We start from the raw sequence: 8,937 nt of genomic DNA on the forward strand, positions 1-8,937 counted from the left end.
AATAAATACTGCTTTATGTTCTATATGAATGTTGTTAAGAGAGTATACAATGAGGTTCCTCATCACGACCAATAGACAAATAGTATTTCTTTTATATTGTATCTAAATGATATAATGAATTCTCCCTAAAGTTGCCTTGATATTAATTTCAAGATACTTGTAAATCAAATCAATATCTTGTGCACCTAAACTCACACAATGTTTTATGACAATTATATCTCAATAAAAGCGGAAGAAAAAATGGAAAATCAATGGTAATTTTTCCCATGAAATTTCTCATGATTGTTTTTGCAGCAAGTAATCTTGAGTCATGATATACTTATCATAGGTAAAGATAGTAATAAATAAGTGATTCTAAAATATTTTACATAAAGATACTTATAAAATTAGTGTTTTACCATGCCTTTATCTTTCTACATGTTAAAAGCCTACTGCTTCTGTAGGCGACAAAATTTCATTCTGTGTATTCATCTGAGTTTAGGGAATGGATACAAATTTAAAACTGGCTGCTCTTGCTGTGAGTGATTAGGTTCACTGTTTGTGACCTATGGTCTCATCTCCCTGACAGCATAGGTAAAAAATGAACATGCTAGGTAGCTAAAAATCTCAGTATGATAAAATCTCAGAACTCCTACAATTCTTAACTTTTATGCAATAGGAATGCAATACTGACAAAGACTTGATTTTGGATAACAATGTGGTGTTTTCTCATGGTTGCATTAGGGTATGTGAGAATAATCACTGAGATCCACAACAAACATTCTAGCTCAATTGCTGGGCAAATAAGTGTAATGGTTCTGCATTATTAGCACTGAGTACTGCTTTCAAAATGATGACTATGCTCACTCTATTCCAGGTAGTCCAAGGAAAGAAAGGTTATTTCTATTTCTAGGTAAACTGGAATAAGTCAGTAGTTCAGCCTCTATAAATTTGTCACGGGGTGTTCAAAACCAAAATAAGTTATGTCAAAAATTAGAATTAAAAAAAATTAGACATAAGCTTAAATTAAAAATAAGACACAGTCTGTGATGGGCTCTGTGAACTGGAGAATATATATGTCTCAGTCCAATTCAAGGGTTCAGTGGCTTGACCTTAGGATCAGCTCTGGATTCAATGAACAGTTAACAATTAGTATACTGGGAGAAATTTAATCTACCACTCCCTGATCGGAAGAAAACCTGGTGGCTCAGTGAAACTCTTAATTCACAGAGATTCTGCCAGATGCAGAAGAATAATTCACTGATGACTCAACTAAAAAAAACTTAGTTACTTCTTAACAAACCATCTTCATACACACACAAAATGGTAGACAGATTTGTAGTTATTAGTGGGAAGTATTCAGTGGGCACAGCGCAGAGAATAGTTTTCACAGCACCACCCAAATTTTGTACATTTGCCAATAGTCTAGATTTTCACAGGTAGAAAACTACAGATGGACAAACAATATTCTTCTTTAGAATTTCTAATTTTGAAAGTAAACTGTAGATTTTGACTTATCAGTATAGATCCTTGTTATGATGATCACGCTAAGACCCACTGTCTGACAAGAGAGCTGGAAACTAGCTGCTGAACAAGCCCATCTGAAGCCCAGACTGCTAATGCAAAAAACAACATAGCCACCATCTGAGCTGAGCTGACAAATTTAAAAGCTTGATGTTTCTGTTGTAAGAACAACCAGTGCTGTGCAGACACAGTTCTCCTGCTGCAAGTGGGCCTTTTTATTCTCTTGGTAAAGGTCATAATGGTTGCATGTTGCTAGAACTTACCCTGGCTCACTTGCCCTTTCTCAAGATTATCAAAGGCTTTCTTCACAACAGGTGACACATTTTCAGGACTCAATCTTGCCATTTCAGTCTTATCAGTTGACACTTGCTGCATGATTGTGAGCAGAAGCCTTAGGCTCCCTGACTTTGCCTACAATATTTCTAGCATTTCACATTCTGAAAATGCTTCACTTTTATTATAATTTAATGGGAAATAGACAAAGCCTTCCGTGAATATTTTATATTTCTTAATATCTGCAGAAATTTGGTATTCTTGCAGTTGAACAAATTTTTAATTCCACCACTCTCACCTCCTTTGAGTCCACACATTTTAGATTGCAATTTGGTAACTGAATATGACCACCCCAACCAACGGGCAAGTACCACTTAGATACTTACTGTGTGAAGGTTAGAAGGGGCACAATTTCTGTGGGGTGTATGAACCTACATTAAATGTTTGCAATGGCACTGCCTCTTCTGGACAAAGCTCTGATTCTAAGAAGTAAATTTATTAGAAGTCAGTATAGTTATTTACATGGGGAAGAGAATCAGCAATTTTGGGGTGGGTGGGTGATGAAGAGACAGGAAAAAATGCACCAAATGGGAATTTAGTGCTTTTGGTTTCTGGAGGTATGAATGAAGAAGAAAATAATACTTTGTCTCCTGTACCAACATCCACTTACTCTCTTGAGTGACTAGTCCTTGGGCTATGAAAAGAGCTAGTTTGTGGTGAAGAGTAAAGAACATAACGAAATAGTTTGAAAACCATGAGAGTTTTGTTGTTTCAGGAAAGTAGATTTTGCTTAAAGTCAACATGTATTTTTCATTCACTAAATAATAAAATGCATTCTGTGGCATGTGCTGTGCTTTCTGTGCCGGTATCCAAGTTAGACAAGGAAGGGGGGATAGACAGAAAACATCTGGAGGAGGTGGCTTCTGTGCTGAGACTGGGAAAGTCTAAGTAGGTAAAATGAGAACACTCTAAGCTCAATGATGAGCTGAAGAAAAAGTGGTGAGGTTGCAGCTAACATAGTTGACAAGCATTTGCCTGGATATATCTCCAGATACAGTGAAACATTAAGATATGCCAAGGTACTCAGATGCCAAATTTATAAAGAAATAACAAAACTAAGTTGAGTTTCTGGGGTTAGATATAGAAAGGCGTATAGTGCCACCCTGAGGACTTAAGCTTGTATTTGGCTGGAACATAAAAGTAACATAAAGTATTGACTAGAAGATATAGTGTAGACACTTGAGGGCAGGAAATGAAAGCACCAATTGGAATGCTTTGAGAACAGCACAAAGAACACCATAGATAAAATTGCTTCTTAAATTCTACCACATGATGAATGTGCCATCTGGGACTATATCATGTGACCTTTATGATTCCAGGGATGACATAATCGAGACCAGGATCCCTGGGCCAGTTCCGTCATTTATCTCCTGTTCCAACTTATCCTAACTTATCACTTTTGATACTTTCCAATATGAACCAGAAACCAATTAGTACTTTTCCCTCTCTCCATGTTTTAGTCTTTTCCCAAAATCTTCCATTTTCTCTTCTTCCTTACAAGAAATTATTTAAATTTACTCCCATATTTTTCCATCAAATGATCATATGAACCAAATATCTCTTTTTTTCTTTAAATGGTAACTTAATCTCCCATTTAACACTTAAGTCTACTTAAAAAATATAAGGAAAATACAGGTACACATCTATGTTTATTGTTCAAATAAGAATATTGCAGATATTTGTCGACATTTGCCAACATCAATTTTAATCTTTGTTATCCTGCATAATCTGGTAGTCCTCTGGTAGATCAGTTGTAATAAGGATGACGTTCATAAGCTGAAGATGGCTGATGATTTGGCCTTGAAAAAGAAGTAGCTGATGTATTGGCTATCTCTGGCACTGGAAACCGTGGGTTGATACCTGGTTGAAGTTTAGAAAAACGACCTTCATTGCGAGATATGTTGTGATATCCATTTGGAAAAGTAGGAGGTTCCTCCATCAGTCCAAAATAATTGCACTGTATGGGAGATAAGGTGCTGTACTGAGAATTAGAAGTTGTAGTTGTAATGAAGTTCACAACACGGCCATTTGCTTCATTGTAGCTGCTTTGAGAGTGCCCGTGGATAGTGGTCAACTGATTTAAAATAGCACGTTGATCCATTGCAATTTGGTCTGGATGTCTAAATGACATTGATCAAAGAGGAGAAAAATCACCTCTGATCAGGGTATTCGTATCACCATTTATGTGGCTAGTAGAGGGCTTTCTTATTAGAATCATGTTTAAATTTGCAGAAGGTAAAAATACACTTTCTCCTCTATTGTCAGCCACAAAATCTGAATTATGAGTGTCCACATTACCCCCTGCTTTAAGTGCTTCTTTTTGAAATCTTCAGCCAATGAAGCCACCAGAGAGGCATTTTTAATCCCAACTATTCCTTTTATACTCACTGAAATCAGGGGACAGCCTAGTTTAAAATTTGGATTATGATAGAACTGATGCTACAACCAAAGGAGAAAGATTTTAGTAATATTTTAAACTGAAATACAAGACTACAATAAGCCTAACCTATAAAACCTCAGAATTCACGTTTACTATGCAAAGATATTATCATCAAAATATGAACATTGCTGACGATATTTTGAAGTTCCTTATTTGGAAAATACCTTTTAAATAGTATAGTCATCAAATTTATGAAGTTAGCATTTGCAGTAACGGTGAATGCCACTTTTTAAAAGCAGTTTTAATACGTTTATTTAAATTTGTGGTAAGATTCATAGTTGTAAGCAAATTTCTCATAATCTTGACTACATAAGACACTGTCCTCATTTTTTTGAAAAATAAAGTATTTTAGTTTTAATAGTTTTGTACATTTTTCAAAATCTTGTTTTACATATATATTACCATAGATTGATGTACAAAATAAAATTTTATATATAAGTTACCAAGTGGTAACTAAAATTTCATAATACCTTGCTTAAAACAGAGACTACTTTTTCTTCTGCCTGAAAGTCAGCTAGAAAAGCAGATCTTCGAAAATTCTGCTGCTCTTTACTGAATCCATAAAGGTTAAGCTCTCTAACTAAACTTTCTTACTTCCAGGTTCAAATATTCTGAAAGGAGACTTTCTTTCCAAAACTTCCTTCATAAAGGCATCTTCATCCATCACTATGGAAGTTCCATTATCATCCCAACAGATGGATTTAAATTGGTCATTCCCAGCCATTTTCCGGAGTATTCTTGGATATGTCAGAGAACGAAAATCATTATCTTCATCTGGTTCAGAGACACAATGTTTGTAACATGGCCTTTTTATCAGGGATTCTTCAGACAAATTCTGAAAAACATTTTCCTCACTCGTAGACCTCAAGTCCAAGTCCCCAGGGAATGTTTCATCACACAATAGAGATCTACTGTACATTCCTGAAGCAGTTGGTCCATATTTAGGAGACAAAACTTGAATTTCTGTAGAAACATGTGCCATCTCAAATAACATTTTCTACAACTACATTTCTAATCTGCATAATTTTGAGCACTGCAGCTTCAAATGCTGCTTTGGCGGGCCAGCACAGATAAACTGCAAGGCCATCACAATGGTTCTCAACTTGAGAAGCTGTGACATCACAATCGACTGGTCTCCTAGCAACTCAAGTGAAACATTCAGCCAGTGTTTACTTCTCATTCATCCAGTAAAAATGAAGCATATATGATGCTTAATTTTATACGGTGATCTGCAAATATTATCCCAAAAAAATCTATTTAAATAATTTAATTTTGGTGTCTAAGAAATAAAACCAATCTCCAACCTTTTGCGCACAAATTTATACCAGATTTGTGAACAGAGAATAAATAATAACAAAATATATAAAATAATTTTAAAGTTTTGGATTTTAAAGTGAAATTTGTGTAAAATATTTATGAAAATTTATAACTATTTCATTATCATTTGTAAATAAAATGAAACATAATTTGATTTGGAAGTGGAAGTAGTTTTTTTTCTGTGTACTTTACAATAAGTAGCTCTATATTCAACACATGAGCAAAATAAATATTAGTTTATTTGTTATGTTTATATATAAATGGTAAATATTTATGAAATAAAATTAGATTAAAATAATCAATCAAATTTAAGAAATTCTAAAGGGGGAAATTTTTGTTTTAATTTGTAATTCAGTGCTATAAGTAAAATAAATGTAGTTTTATATACTACTTTAAAATTACACAAGAGAAAATCTTACAGTATTCTTATAAATGTTCATTTTTGCCATTCTTTCACTCAGAGGTTTTCAGTCCCTAGAAGGAATAAATTTTCTTGTCATCTTTCTAATACATACTCTTGTGGCTTCTGTTAAGTGTTCTAAAATGATGTTGATAAATACACTTAGGCACAAGATCCTGGGTTCAATAAGCATTACCTCCATTTAGGGGCAAACAATCAAAATACAAAGAAATTAGAGAACATATGGGTTGGGGTGGAAAAGACCAGGTAATGCATTTTAGGAAGCAATAAGTTTCTCAGTCCTGAAACAGTTGTCATTGTTAGTAAAATACGGCACTTTAAGGCAAGTGTTTTGTTCACTAATTGTAAATAACAGCTATGTTCTTTATCAGTAAACTGTAGTAAATCAAGTTCAACCAAAATTTATATTCTTAAATAAGAAATAAAATCCACTAAACATAAACCAAATTCAAAATGAGAGACAAAAATTTGAATAAATAAATCTACACTCAAGCTACAATGTAAATTTCTCATTCAGTATGTGTATATTCCATTCAAAATAAACATTAGCAACCTGAATTCATTGCATATTATAAGTATTATAAACTATAGTTAATAGGGATTTAGTCCTGATTCATAAATATTATTTAACATATGCAAAGTAATATATGTGATACCATCCCTTTAAAAACAGAGAATTCAGAAATAACAGTCTCAAAAACTGTAGGAAATTTATTTACAGGTCTAATCTTAAGTTTTCTATAAAATTATTCTTAACAAATTCACTTTAGATAGAATGTAACTAAACATAAAAAAGGCATAAATGTAATACCCATGAATAAAATCAAGTTCAATGTTAACATACAGAAAGATTTATCTCAGGTCCTGTAATAAAAAAAGTAGCTCATTGTCACAAGTCCTAAATTACACTTCTAGAAGTCCGAGCCAGAACAACTAGTGAAGAAAAAATATAAAATGCATACAACTTGTAAAGAAGCAGTAAAATTTTTACAGATGACATAATTATACATAGATGGAAAACTCCATAGACTCCTCCAGTGACTGTTAGAAATAATGAACATACTTAGTAAACTTGCAGAATACAAAATCAATATACTAATATCCGTTGCATTTTTATATAGTAAGAACTCATTATCAGAAAGAGAAATTGGCAAAACAATTGTGTGCAACTTTATACCAAAAAGAATAAAATAGGAATAAATTTGATAAGTGAAATAAAAGATCAAAACATAGATCAATAAATTACAGGTGTAAGAAATAAAAGTAAACAAAAAAATAAAAGATATTCTGTGCGCATGGATTGTATACAATGTGAGGAAATACTCTAATTTATATTTCTCATGTTCAATCTCTCCAGCACTACATATTTAGGAGAATGTCTTTTCTTCATTTTATACTCTTGCTTCCTTTTTCATGGGTTAATTGATCATAAATGTGAGGGATTATATCTGGTTGCTCTATTCTCTTCTATTGTTTGGTGTCTGTTTTTGAGTCAGTATCATGTTATTTAAATTACTAAAGCTTTGTAGGACTGTTTAACATCAGAGAACTTTACACTATTAGATTTAATACATATTTTCAAGATTATTTTGGCAACTCATGGTTTTTGTGGATACATACAAATTTTGAAATTGTATGTTCTATTTAATGGAAAAATCTCATGGTTATTTTGACATGAATCATACTAAATGTAGATTGCTTTGGGTAGTATGGTTTTTTCAACCAAATAGTTTCACATAATTAACATAAGAGATATTTTCATTTCTTTGGATCAGGTTTAATTTCCTTCATCAATGTTTTCTATATTTTAATGTATAGGTTTTCATCTCAATTGTTAACTTCATTTCTATGTATTCTTTACATATACATAAAATTACATACATTATATTTTTAAACATGTTCCTACACAATTACAACCGGCAGAAGGCAGTGGCAAGACATATTCAAAGTCCTGAATGAAAGAAAGCTGTAATCTAAGATAATTTATCAAGCAAGGATATCCTTTAGAATAGAAGGAGAGATAAATAACTTCCGAAAAAACAAATATAGAATAATTTAGCAACAGAAAAAGAAATAATGAAAGATCTACTCTAAAACAAAAAGAAGCATGATGTTATAGAAAAGAGAAAGGCATAATTAGAAAGGCAATAACTACAATGACTTACAATAGCATAAACATGATGTTGTAAAACAGGACATCAAAATTTTTAAGTGTCAGAGTGTGAAACAGTATAATACAAAGTATTTTATTCTTGTTTCTCTTCTCTTTAGGATGGGTTAGAATTTGTATTCCTATCAGTTAAAATAAATAGATATAGTAATGGGTCAATATACATACAAAACAGGTCAAGCATAAGTCAAAAGCTTACAATGAAGTCACAAATCCAAAAAGAAACCAGGATAATAAAAAAATTACCAAATCACAAAAGAAAAAGAAATGAACAAAAAGGAAATACAAAATCAAAAGGGAAATGAAGTTCAAAATGGATATAAACACGTCTATCAATAATTATCACAATTCTTAATAGACAAAGTGCCTGATTAAAAGATAAATATTGTCAGATGTGATAACATAACAAGACCCTACATAATGAAGATACAAGAGACCCACTTTAGTAAGAGGAACACACATAAATGAAATCAGAGGATTGAAAAATATATTCCATGCAAATGGACATGAAAAGAAAGCAGGACTAGCAGTACCGACTTCACACAGAATAGACTTTACAACAAAGGCCATAGAGAAAGATAAGGACATGATATAATGATTAAAGGAGCAATAAAGACTGAGGGTATTATGCTCATTAAGATATATGCCCTCAATATAGGAGCATCTAAATACATAAAGCAAATACTAATAGACAAAAAGGGAGAAATGGATGGGAACACAATCACAGTAGGAGATTATAACTCCCCATTACCA

General features: G+C 32.6%; 1 long non-coding RNA gene across 1 annotated transcript; it reads right to left on the bottom strand.

Annotated features, from left to right (window-relative positions):
• Positions 1–3,466: 3,466 nt before the first annotated feature.
• Positions 3,467–5,006, bottom strand: LOC140693282 (uncharacterized). Its single transcript, XR_012069005.1, has 2 exons — positions 4,747–5,006; positions 3,467–3,793 (listed from the first exon to the last, which is right to left on the bottom strand). It is a non-coding gene; the product is annotated as an uncharacterized lncRNA (long non-coding RNA).
• Positions 5,007–8,937: the final 3,931 nt, after the last annotated feature.

The sequence above is a fragment of the Vicugna pacos genome, unplaced genomic scaffold, assembly GCF_048564905.1.
Source record: "Vicugna pacos unplaced genomic scaffold, VicPac4 scaffold_19, whole genome shotgun sequence".
Lineage (NCBI taxonomy): Eukaryota > Metazoa > Chordata > Mammalia > Artiodactyla > Camelidae > Vicugna > Vicugna pacos.